At 29.5% G+C, this 14,638-nt stretch overlaps 1 protein-coding gene across 1 annotated transcript in view; it reads right to left on the bottom strand.

Moving 5' to 3' along the window:
- LOC123693078 (alkylglycerol monooxygenase-like) overlaps window positions 1-10,551 on the bottom strand; it is a 32,447-nt gene extending 21,896 nt beyond the window's left edge. Inside the window, exon 1 of the mRNA XM_045638029.1 lies at window positions 10,394-10,551. The gene's annotated coding sequence lies outside the window, so the exon portion shown is untranslated. The remainder of the gene's footprint in view (window positions 1-10,393) is intronic.
- Window positions 10,552-14,638: the final 4,087 nt, after the last annotated feature.

The raw sequence follows: 14,638 nt of genomic DNA, 5'->3' as shown, positions 1-14,638 counted from the left end.
ACTATAAAATAAAATTAAACATAATAATTATATTTATTGAAAAGAACATGAAAATAAACATAATATATTTATTGCAAAATTTATTGGTTAGTTTAATTTGCTGTTGATTGTGCTGTTTTTAAATCAATCATGTATTTTTAATGAAATTGTATATCTACTGAATTGTATAACATTAAAAAAGTTAAGTGTATTATTATCACATTATTTAAATAATATCAGTATTTATAGCAAGGATAGATTCAAATTATGTCATGATTTTATAATAATTATAAAAATTTGTCATTTTGGCTACTTTAAAAAAATATATTATGCTATCTATGCATTGACCCAAAAATTACATCAATGTAAACGTCGAAAAAACCAGTCAAGGGCGAGTCGAAATTGGATACTAAGAATTCCATATTCTTAAATAGTTACATAACTGCTTAATTATTGAGAACGTACTATTTTTAAACTTATCATTTAGAATTACGTTTGTGAATTTCTGATAGGAATAACATATAGAAATAAAAGTTTTTATGGATTTTAAACGCGAATTACATTTTTTTATCCCGACGTTTCGCACACTTTACAGCGAGCGTGGTCACGGAGAAACCGCGTTTAAAATTTTTATTTTTTTTAATGTATAATCAAACACAAGTTATACTGATCTTTATATTTTAAGTACATAATGAATGATGAAGATAATAATTGTATTGTTTAATTATTTTCATTTTATCAGCATATAAGATATTTATTAGAATTATTATACAATTTTCTCGTATTCACGTGATCGGATTTACAATAATTATCTTACTGGTATGATAATAGGTCATTGTATTCATTCCACCATTTAAATATTTAACACATTATTTCACAATTACTTGCATTCGTAGATTTTCCAATAACTTTTTTTGTAGAGATAATGTGGAGTATATCACGAAATCACACACATGTTAACACACACACGCACATGCATGCTCCCAGCACACACAATAAACCCTCTTGATATATTGAAATAGCCCTTCCAGAGCTACCAGTTTATTTTTTGTACACTGCAATAAACATCTGCCATATTCGATAAATGTTTACGTTTCTGTTAGTTTTTTATTTATTTAACATGTACTTTTTAATTAGCTGCAGCGAAGTGACTGAATTGCAGGTTTTAAATTTTAATTCCCTCTGCATAATTGCAGCACATTATGCAGTGCGAGTTGCAGTTCAAATAATAACAGTCAAGTATTAAAGTGTATATTTAAAAAGAAAATAGAATGTTAAAGATAAAAACAATATATATAACTTTTAAATGAAGTAGCGAGTTTCCATATTGGATATTGATGAATTTTATTTATAGACGTTATTTAATAGTATCCATTGATGGATATGGCTCAAAGCCAGGACTTCTAGACTGTATTAATCACACCCCAAGCCCAAACGTGAATATTGTTTTGAAAAAATAAACTACTCTCAAAATAGGAAAATTTCATGAATTAAATTTAATGATACAATTATATACATTGTTTAGTAGATAAGGCCGTCTTTGTGCGTCTTTTGTATCTATTATACAAAAGATAAATAATATAACTGTATAATTATGTACTTTCCTCTTGTAAATTAACAATGAAAATAAAACGGGCAAACAAGAATCACACTTGATTTTATTGCGCGTGAAAGCATTATATTAATTGTTATCATCATTACCATTGTTATGTATTCAATAAATATTGATTTTATTAATACTAAATGATATTATCTCTATATTAAACGTAACTTTAACTGTATATCTCTATGTATTTTATAAGGATTGTAGCTTTGAGATCTGCTAGAATATCATAGGAAATGTAAAAAAAATGTAATATGCAATTTTTTTACCTAAACTCAAAAAATAATACGAAGAAAGCGAGGTCTAAAAATAAATTAAAACATGGACAACACTGCTGAAAACTACAAGTGTGTATTATAACATTTGAGTACGTCGCATATTAAATTGATGAAAAGCAATTAAAATTTAATTTATTTTCATATTTCAATGACGATGCTTCACAAAATTATGTTTAGGCACTGAATGTATTTAATTTTATTTGAGCCAAAATTGTTTATATACGTATTATATACGTTCTAAAATACCTATATCACTTCATTTCATCGTTTATGTCAATTTCCTTTTGAGATGATTCCCAATATATTTTAAGAACGTTAACACCTCCCCGTTGAGTATGATTAAGGTTGTCACTTTACAGTATTTTCACTTTATAGTAATTTGAACACAATAATTATGTTTCTTGAATATAATGACAACTGTCTGTCTCTGGAATTTAAGAATGACCAAATGACTAAAGCTAAAATCTAAAATATTAAGATCATGTTAAAAATGTTCTTGACATTACACACACACACACAAAGTGACAAAAATATATTTAACACATCAAAGACGCCTAAAAATGATTTCCTGTAGTGTGTAGGTTTACCTATAGGTATGTTGGTTTTGTCATTCGATTACAATAACCTATTTCGTGTGTAAATAAGTAATTTTCATACATATTGTATGAAAATTCTTTACTTTCAAAATAGATTTAGAACCTAATATAATTATATAATGGTTGAAGATAAAATTAGGGTTTTCAGTTTTCACGATCATGATTTTATTTGGACTTGATAAATATAAATGTTAATAGCCAACATCACTTTGCAAACATTGTAATAAATTTTCATAACAGATGATATAAGAAAAAAAAAAACAATATCGTAAGGAGGTATTCGTTTATCCGCTTGTGTATTAATTACACTAGATCCGGTAATATAAATGTAAATTAAATTAATGCTCCAGTTATCTCAGGTGCCTATAACCTTTTATCGACGATCTAATGGTCCGGGAGCCAGAAGCAGATTTTATGACCAAGTTCCTCTCAAGCGGTAATTAGTAAAATGCATCTAAGTATAGTATTATGAAGCCTCGTGAACGTCAGCTGGAGCTCGGTTGGGGGGGTGAGCGGTTGTAGCCTCCCACGCACGTAAGAAAAAAAAGTATATTCATTCATTTCCTCTCAGCTAAAAATTTGTCAAATTGTAGCTAACCCAATATCTCAACGAAAAATAATAATCAGCTGGTTACAGCATGGTGTATTATACGTCAGCTGGTGTCTCGAATATAATGAGACATTAACAAAATCATCGAGATACGTTTCTTCCATCAACATAAGTCCCCGTAAAAGATAAGTAATAACTTTATTAATTATATATTATACTATTATTTTTTTAATAATAGGCATGACGAAAGATTTTGAAATCCTCTTCCATAATGTGTGTATACGTTTACTATACAAGAAAAACCCTATATTTCGGTAATATACTTAAATTTAACGGAGATAAAAGCCATTTTTCAAAAAATATTTATTAACTGTGCCAAAACAGCTCGCAGGTGTCATGGCGTAGACGTGACGTCACGATTTAGTAAATACGTAATTATTTGTACGCATTGCGAAGAAAATTAAAAAAATATTTATTTAATATGTGTTATAGAAACGAATTTCAAAGTTTATATGTGGTGTGCAGTATTGCAGTGTGAATCCACATAAAAATAATTCTCAAAAATGTGTTAGTAATTATTTCAAGCGAGAAAATAATAAGAAATGATTGTAAAAGTTGGCGCGAAGAACCCCGAAACCACGTATTCGTGAATTCGCAATTATATTTCTGTTCTGAGTCGATAAAGCATACGTGAAACAATAGAAAATAAATAAAAATGCGTATTCTCAACATATTCATAACAACAAAATACATCTGACGTGAGTTGTTTACTTAAGCGTGACGTCACGCGTGTTTTAGTCAAAATGGCCAACTGCAGAATTTCAATGTTTTATTTTATTGATAATCTCATTAATCTTAATGTTTTTAAGATTTTTAAGTCACTATACTTAATTAATTTACTATAATATATTATATTTTCCCTTAAAAACACTAATACGATCATTTATGGATACTGTCGTCATGCCTATTATAGTTAACTAATGTTTTTAGTGGGTTATTTCATATTTGTTACACTTTTAGGTAGTTATGTGAATTTGATGATATGATAGTTATTTTTAAATGCAGTTTATAATATTTGTAAAAACATGGTTACCGATGTGGCTGAATGTACATAGTACCCCGATCATGCGCACAACTAACCACCTCCAAGTACCTTATTACTGTCTATATTATGCTAGCGTGTGTTGCTTGAATTTTTAAAAATAACGATAATAATTAAAGATACGTCATTTCATCTCAGATGAAAATTTGTGAGCTGATTGTCAATATACTGATGCGATCAATAAAAAAAATCAGCTATCAATAATTCGAGGAAAACCTAGTCAGTTGATGCATATAAATTGGCAATAGATGCTTCTGTCTAACTCCTATGTAATAACTTTCAAAGTATCAGCTGACGGTTTTTCCACCAAGATACAGCCAGCTGACCTATATATTTATACACAGTTACATATAAGCTATCATCAGGTAAATTTTTGTTTGAGAGGAAATCACGGAAAATAATTTTATTTTTTTCATGTTCGAGACACCAGCTGACGTATAATACACCAGGTTGTAACCAGCTGATTATTTTTTTTCGTTGAGATATTGGGTTAGCTACAATTTGACAAATTTTTAGCTGAGAGGAAATGAATGAATGTATTTTTTTTCCTACGTGCGTGGGAGGCTACAACCGCTCACCCCCCCAACCGAGCGCCAGCTGACATTCACGAGGCTTTATAATACTATACTCTGATGCGTCTGACGAATTATCTCTTGAGAGGAAATAATTAACCAAATTTGTACCTGGCTCCCTAACCATAACGTTAACTAGACGTCGTAAATTGAAATCACCGATATAAAAAAGTTGAAAATTGACAATTCTTATTCATTCTGTAACGACTCATAAAGTTAAAACAAATCGTGCTGTATATTGTTATTACACTATAATTGTAACATATTATTGTCTTAATATATATAAAATATGTATGTCATTATTGAAGAAAGAGATAATAGTACTTGTTTTCTTATCAGCTATATAGTCCTTGAGTTTTATACTTAGCTGTGCTATTATTGCACTCATGTAGGGAAATGTACCAAGATGTACATATATTATCAGACCCCCGACCGATAATTTAAATGTAAACGTTGTTTGTGACAGTTTATTAAATTTAAATAGATTGTTTACTTCTACTCGTAAAGTTAAACGGAGCGTATTACGAGATACATACACGAGATGATAATTAATGTACCACCAAGACATCAATAAATTGTTGCATCGATATGCAGATATCAATATAAAGTAAGACTGTATAAGATAGCGGTTTACATGTAAACATTGAGTCTGATATGTTTTAATTTTATGTCAAGGTTTTAAAATTCATAAGAACTACTAATATTTTTAGAGTGAAATATTGTTTATACTATTGTAATAAGATGTCGCCAGGGCCAATTTTTAATTATAATATCATGAAATCATGATAAATTCAAAACAACGACTCGAAAAGCTCGTAATATCGTTTGATAAGTAAAAATTTACAATTAAACAGCATCCTCTTACAATGGGACATGTACCTCTAAACAAATCAAGCTAGTTCTTACAAGCTTTACAAACCTTGCTAGTAATAAAACCATTATTTATCGTTTATATATATCGATACATTGAGGAAATTAATGATTAAGGTAAGATTTCAGTGACAAGTCGAGTGAAAGTAATTGCAAAACCGGTGTCATTAGTCGAAGGCGCAATAGACGTGGAAATGCAGTGAGGCTAGTGCAATGTAATATTATAGGTACATAATTATTATTAATTTATAATGTAATATTCTAGAAATTTCCGTGAATATAGATTGCAAGATGCATTGTGTTTGTTGTTAGCAATGCTTTCAGAGATAAGTAATTCCGTTTGATCCTTCCTCTCTGATTACTAAGGATTAGTTACTAAGCAATAGTGATCGGAAATTAATATACATATTTAATTGAAAGGCTTTGCGATGTCAACTCCAAAGGCCAAGCTCGTATGGAAAATTGCTCTAAGTGCTCACTTTATTAACATTATTTACTACGGTAAAGGTAAAATAAGGACTCACTGTCATACTTTACTATTGTAAAAAGATAATAATTATTACTTTACGAGTGCAATATGTTCGCCAAATCGTTTAGAATAAATCGAAGGGCGGGAATTACTAGCCATGTCACGGTCATAAGACCGAGTTAATAATATATTACTATATGGACGGTGAAATGTTTATTATTTATTTTCCACTAACGATTAGTTCACAATCTTGCCTTTCTAAACGCGGCTTCAATGTAGCACATACGTGTAATGCAAGCACAAAATGTTCCTATGTACATTTACCTGTACCTGTAATACATATTAGTATTAACCTGTAATCTAATCTAATCTATTTAATACATTTAAATTATTACCTATGTGAAAATAAATGATTTATTTTTATAAAATTTCTCGTGTCACAGTGTTCGTTCCCACACTCCTTAAACGGCTTGACCGATTCTCATATGAATTTTTTTGTGGATATCGGGTAGGTTTGAATCGGACATCTATTTTTCATACTCCTAAAGTCCTAAGTGATAAGAGTCAGAACGATTGCCGGGACAGCTAGTAGTTATATTATCTGTGCCTGTATCATCTTATTAGCATAAAGAGTCGTAAGATTACGATTGATCTAAATATTATGCCAACTGATTGTTACAATGTATTAAGGTACTTCAAAGGTCAATAAGGAAGTAGGAAATACGCTAGTGCATTGGAATAAAACAAACTATTTGACAAAATAATCTCGTAACGGAGATGTGAGTAGTTTTAATTCGTAAGATAACACGTTCAAGGCTACATTGCTACTGGGTAAGATTTATAAATGTTTTTAAAAGTTTATCTTTATAAAAATACGACAGATAATAAGTACTTAATTAATGTATTCAAATGTACACGTGTAATAAAGTATTTTAAACTATCGAAATACTTATTTCAAAATTTGAGTTCTAGATTGTATACAGCTCATTTGCTTTGACGACTTTAAATTACTATAGACGTATTATTTTTACAATAGCTATTATTAACAATATAATATATTCTGCAATTTTAATTAATCTTTCTTCTAAATAGATATGCTTCACAAGTTAGAGAATAGATATTAATAGCAAGCTTTGAATGAAAGAAATTGTTCTTATGCTTTAATTAAAGTTACAAGCGCTGTATCTTTCACAATTTTCTTTTGAAATTTCCATCTTGTTAATTAGATGAATACTCGATTATGACTTTTAAAATGTTTTTTTTTTACACATTTTTTATGAAACATTATTATATTGATTAAATGAATGAATATTCATAAATTTAATATTACATATAGGTAATAAATAGGTCGATGCTAAAGCATTGAATGTGTCCTCTGTCTTTTATTATACCTAGGTACGTATTGTGTCTTTAAAACTATAAAAAGCTATAATATATACTGCTCAGAATACAGACAAAATTAGATGCTACTTCTGTGTTTGTATCCGAGTTGTTTAATTTTTAATTTTAAATACAATAAATCAAAGCTTGTTTTCCTTTGTCAACACAATCTTGTTTATATGCAGGTACAATACTGGTAGTAAACATCCATGAAGTTAGTTTTAAATGATCTTTTCAAATGTTGTAAACAAATTACTATTTAATTATTAATGTATGCGCGCATATTTTAAAAATAAGTATTGTTAGGTTACGGCTAATAAGTACTTTATCATCATGCTTTTGTTATAGATACTATTTTTATTTCCTGTAGGCATTGGCATACATATGAATGCACGTGAGTAATAAAATTAATAATTTATCTTCTCAGTGTTTTTCTGTCTTTTTAATACGATAAAAATATTTATATACAAACTTCTATTGAAAAACGAAAGACTATCTAGAACTGAATATATTCATTCATCACAAGAAAAACATTTGGATATAAAATTACATTTGATATGAAATAATTTTTCGCGTCAAAAACTTTCATTTAAAGTATAAACCTTTATATAAACTACTAGCTCACCGCCCGCGGCTTCGCCCGCTTTGTCTTAAACTTAATAGGTAAATTATATACTAAAACCTTCCTCTTCAATTACTCTATCTATTAAAAAAAACCGCATCAAAAGCCGTTGCGTAGTTTGAAAGATTTAAGCATACAAAGGGACATAGGGACAGAGAAAGCGACTTTGTTTTATACTATGTAGTGATACATGAAAAGCAACAGTTTATGGTCGAGTTTGTTTTGACAGTTATTGCTGCGGTATACCCACAGGTTTACCCACGATCTATAATTATACTCAGGGGAAAATAAAATAAAGGAAATCAAACATAGGAATATAAATAAACTATCAGAACTTAATATTAAATTCATATAATTCGTTCAATATTCGTTATAGTAAAAAACTACGCATCTAACATTTGAAATGTAAATAAAAACAACATTGCGTGTCTATTACAATGCTTAGCTATGTATGCAATAAAGTATTTCATTTATGAATTTTGTAAAACAATAATATATTTATCAGTTACTAGATGCCCCAGCAGACGTTGCCCTAATGCCCCATTTTCGAGTTTTCTCTCCATGAGAACCATCCTCACGCCTTAACAAAAATGTTAAAAAGTTGCCGAATTGGTCTTGCAATTCTCGAGTTTTAAGCTTAATAACACAATTGGCGATTCAGTTTTTTTATAGGTATGAATAGATTATCAGTTTACATGTCATTGTTATTAATATTTAGATATACAAAAATAAAATACACTTTATATCAAATGTTTTGGATATATCGTAATCGACCTATCACTTCTTTAAACAATTTTTTTTTTATATTGAAGTTAGCCGCCAAAGATTATTTAAAATAAGTCGTCTTTTCTAAACAAAAATACGAGATAAATTTATCTAAACTTATAGGTATTATTATAACTAAAGTAGTTATCTACCTATATTCAATTTGATTTATATATAAAACTAACTTACCGCCCGCGGCTTCGCCCGCTTTGTCTAAAACCTAATAAATTATATACTAAAACCTTCCTCGTGAATCACTATTAAAAAAACCGCATCAAAATCCGTTGCGTAGTTTTAAAGATTTAAGCATACAAAGGCACATAGGGACAGAGAAAGCGACTTTGTTTTATACTATGTAGTGATATCAATATTATAGGTACTACATATATTATTATTTATTGAATAAATACGAAAGCGATCCTTGTGAGATCGTCGAACTTTGCTCTTGAACATAAATATTAATAATTACTGTATCTATTATTGGAGTATTATTAATATTTCTGGGCTGTTCCAGTACGACCTTTGATTTATTTAAACAATTATTATTCCACTTTTTTAATTTACTTCATGTTATATGTTTTACGTGTAAATGTAAACAGGAGACAGTTAAAGTTAGTTCCCATTAATTAATGATGGTAGCGTCTGCCTAAAAAGTATCTGAAGATGGTTGAATAAAATCATTGCTACCCTAAGTATAGTTGCTATTATAATATTAGAAGATATTATGTTATCGATACCAATAGGATATAATTATAATTAATATAGTATTGAGTAATTTTAAAAGGAAATAATCTTTCACAAGTTTTTATATGGTACTTAAAAATAATCTTGGATTTTCTTTTGTACCTAAAAATAATCTCGTTAGTTAACTTTATTTACTAATTAATCTTAATCAAGTAGGTACTATATTTTAATTAAAACTAAATAAACAATTTATGATAAAAACATAATTTGGTAATTTTCATAAATACCAACGTAGTTCAAAACAATTTATTCTAATTTAGCACAGGCTCTAGGCTTTGGGAATTTCGTAATTAAATATGAAGGTACATAATGACGAGATTCCAAAAGTTATTATATTAATCTGAATTATTCATTAAAATTGTAATCATCGTAATTGCCCACGTAAACCATTTATTTCATTTATTGTGTTATTTATTTTTATTTACGACATCCACAAGCAATTACTTTAATGATTGTAAATCATATTGCTTACTTAAAAGTTAAAACTAAACAAAAAAACATATTTATTACTTAACTAAAGGAATTGTGTAATGGATTGATTTATAATAAATAGTCAACTAATATATTAGGTACCTAAATATACCCACAAATTATGAAAAAGGAATCTCATTTCATATTAAAATAAATTACATATTTCGATTATTAAAGTACGTTATGATAACGATGAAAATACATGTAATATCAATAAAATTTAATTATTGTTTTTGCTGGAATCTTCTTAAAATATATCAGGCACTTCAGTTTTTGTATAAAATAAACTTAGAATATACTTAAAAACATAATCTCCGTACCTACGTACTGACACTAAGAAAAATAATAGTAAAAAAAAATAAACAACAACATTTCTTATCTCATCTACTTACATATTTGAAGTCTCTAAAAATAAGGTTATTCACATTATCACAAAACGCGCGAATATACAACTGTTTAGTACATTCAATGTCCCAGAAGATAAAAATCGTAAAGCGCAATCGATCTGCGCACACGCACGCTCCGAGACCGCGCTAACTTCAGAATGTAGATAATAAACAGCGCCGGGTCTATTTGTATACACAGTATACACTGCCGGCAAAGCAAAGCCTAAGCGATTATTATAGGTCAAATGATAAAAATACTGTTTTTTACATCGTACTTTAAAGACACCGCTGCCAAAAATATCCTCTAAAACAGGATATTTTTACGGTTGATTTATTGTGTTTTGATCACTTATGTAAGTGATTAATTAAAATTATTCGTTGATTGAGGATTTGAATATATAAAATTGTATTTTTAATGTAATGCCTTTCTTCATGTAATCGTGTTCCCTATTTACTTGTATAATATATGTCTTAAAACCTGATTCCGACTCTTATATCAATAAAGCGGTCACACAGTGATACTCTTACTAAGGCACGCCATTTAATTTACATAGATAAGAAAAAGTATACAACCAGCTATCAATGTGTTAATGAACATCGCGACATTTATTGTTAAGTATAAAGGACTCACTTTACGAACATAAATTAAAACAATTGATTTTTAAGTCCACTCTATAACATTGAAAATATCGTAATTATTAAAATCACGTAATAGCCAAGCAACCAGAGTAATTACTTGTAGTAAAACAAAGTAAAAAACGTAAACATCATGACTATGCATAAATCTGTCGCATTGTTCATTTGTATGCCATTTCTCTCGCTGGCTCTACTTTACCTCCAACGAGGTCAATAGCCTTGATTGCATAATTTTTATACGGAACATAAATAGTCATATATCAATCTATATGTCTGTGTATAATTCTGTCCATTGTCATGTGAAACGTGCTACAAAACGTGTCAGTCCTCATTACATATTATTGTACGGAAATTGTTATTATTTTTTCCCGTGATATGCTTAGATGTATTTAATGAATTACGCTGTAATAATCAATAAGTTTATTTATGATATTAATAATGGAATAGAGCACTCTTTTTTATTAAAATTTACTGGTCTGTTGTTATTGTGCATTGTTGCGTAAATCAGTATTAACAATTAAGATATGTAAAGTCTAATTAAGCACCAGAAATATAGAGTACCTATTTATATTGTAATTATAATTATTACAAATAGATCTACAGCTCTAGAACGTTTAAGAAAGCTTCACTTACTTCCAACTCTAGGCTCTTGTACACAATTTATTTTCCACTCTCAAAAATAGCTTGATTTTCCTGAAGTCTTTCTCCTTTTCACAAATATTTATACACTCGTAACCCCGTACCTACAGCCCGAGGCCTATGTCCAGCAGTGGACAAATGTAGGCTAATAATTATGATGAAAGGGCAGGTAAAACGATCCCTTGCTATAAGTTTAACAATCCCTAATTTTAAAGCTATAAAATGAAATATAACCACGTGTGACCTACATAAGCGTGGTTATAATATTCCGTATGGCTCTAGGCAAACTATTTTAACGCACCCTCAGGTAGCTAATAATATCTGTGCCCTCAGCAACAAATTCAAATACCTTCGCATTGGATACAATAAGCTACTGAATCATGTAATGCGTTCCATTCTCTTGTATTTACATAATGCCATGTCATGCTTGAAAAAGTGCTCATAATAAATACATAAATATAAGTTCATTATTATGTGGATATATTATATTGTGAGTTGACAGCTGCTTTTAATTAATTATATGTATTATCTTACAATCTTGTAATGTTTGTTTATGCCACTACTGTTTTTTGCGAATGCATCGCATTTTGATGATCGCTAGTGTTTTTGTTAATTCTAGATTTACATCGGTATTGTTTTTATTAAAATGAAATATTTGACGTGTCCTTTTTGTGATTCTAATGTTTGTGCACAAGTTTGTGTCAGTTAATGCACAGGCGAATGTGACTTCGTTCTCTAAGGGCCGATTTTTCAATGCTTGGTTTAAATTTATCCGTCCATTAAAGTATTACACGAACATTTTAAAATGTCACCTGTAAACTGTCATATACGGACAATTAGAATACATTTTTGAAATGGATTGAAAAATCAGCCCTTATATTCAGTTAAATTTTTTTGTGAAGAGCATTGTGTGGTGAGTATGTTTTATTGTTTTACAATTAACATAACAACTAAGAATAAGTCAGTTACTCATATTGTTTGATAATACGATTTATTGTTAAAAGTAACTCTCTTAGAGTCGATATTAATAGCCAATAACGTGTGGAGATATTAATTGTATTATCATATTCCAAGAAATACAGTAGGTACTTTAACATAAAATCATTTCGTTCAATATAACTTTAGTCTCCCAGGTATCTCGATCTTAATATTATATTCAACCCCATCTAAGTTTCTATATCTATTCTAGGTCTGTGTTCTTATAAATACAAAAGTTTAATAAAAATAAGTTAACAATATTTTTCTCTTAAAGTCTTTAAATAATAAATAAATAAAATTCATTTATTTCAGGCCACATAGCCCATATTGTATTAGTAAAATTTAATATTTGCAATTTTTTATTAAACATAATATGGCTATCTGCTCAAAATTCACTTAAAAAACATTGTCATTGAGCTCATGAATGTCTGAATAAATATTAATATTAATATGAAGTATTTTTTATTGTTGCATAACTTTTTTTTTGTAATGATAATAACAATCTGATCAATTACACAGGTGATCAGTCAGGCTCAGCTTTGAAACACGTGTCTCATATAATTCATAATCATTACTATTATAATAGTGCATAGAACATAACCTTTTTAGTGTGGAAACATGCAAATATAATGCGTTATGCGTATCTGATACAGAGGTATTGCTTCGTTACGAATTGGGCCAGTTCGCACTAGCGGCTCTTTGGATGCTTTTCTACCAATAATGCTAACTAGTATCGCTTCAAACGCTAAACGCCTCAAACGTCAAAATAAATAGAAGCGATATGATTGGTTTTTTACAGACAGATTCCTCGCTACACATCCTCGCGCATTATTGGTGTAAAAGCACCCTTATCCTTTTATTAATAACTAGTTTTCCGCCTGCGGCTTCGCCCGCGTTTTCAAAGAAAAATCCGTTCCCGTAGGATTTCGGGATAAAACCTATCCTATGTCCTTTCAAAATATATCATATATATATCAAAATATCTCTATACCAAATTTCACGCAAATTGGTTCAGTAGTTAAGGCGTGATTGAGTAACAGACAGACAGACAGAGTTACTTTCGCATTTATAATATTAGTATGGATTATTCGCATTCCATTCCTTTATTTTATAGCATATAATATATTCAAAATGTTTATGGGGCTATGCTGGTCGCTGAATATGAGGCGACGTAGGTATTTATCATTATGTATACTCCAGCTAGGTTACCTACCCAGGAATAAAAGCTCCTGCCGCTTTACCTAAAAGGAAACCCTATAGAAGATTTCGTGTCGGTTATATAAGTGAAAACCATAGTCATGAAATTGCTTTATATTGAAATTTACAGCTATAATTTAATTTAATATTATCTCGTGATGCTTTTAAAAAGTATAACTAGGCTTTTAAAAAGTATATATACTACTACTAGCTTTCCGCCCGCAGCTTCGCCCGCGTTTTCAGAGAAAACCCCGCATAGTTCCCTTTCCCGTGGGATTTCCGGGATAAAACCTATCCTATCTCTCAAGTTGGATCGAACTGCACATGGTGTGCGAATTTTATTGTAATCGGTTAAGTGGTTTAGGAGTCCATTGAGGACAAACATTGTGACACGAGATTTATATATATTAGAAAAAGATAATAGGTTCTTAGAAATAGAAGTAATCAAATTTTTCATTCTGTTTATCTATTGGAAATTTGAAATAATTTGCTTAACTTACTTTAGATATATCTACAATGTACTAAAGTCCTTTAATTTCCCAGTATCCGTAAGTTTGTGATATTTGCTCCTATAATATTACATATGAAATAGCTGTGGAAGCTTGGAGGGTTGTAAATAGTGTGGTATTAACGGAATTGTCTAAGAATGTGAACCGTGTCGTAAGTCTCGGGTTATATTGTTAAAATAAATTATTATTCCACTTAGTAATCGAAACGCGTGTTTTGCTTAAGTTTCTAGAAACGTACATATTAAAAATATGTTGTTTTATTGATGACGCGATATTTTTTTAAACATAGTAT

Source organism: Colias croceus, chromosome 7, assembly GCF_905220415.1.
Source record: "Colias croceus chromosome 7, ilColCroc2.1".
NCBI classification, from domain to species: domain Eukaryota; kingdom Metazoa; phylum Arthropoda; class Insecta; order Lepidoptera; family Pieridae; genus Colias; species Colias croceus.
The sequence above is the reverse complement of the archived record's forward strand: the minus strand, read 5'-3'. Positions and strand labels throughout refer to the sequence as shown.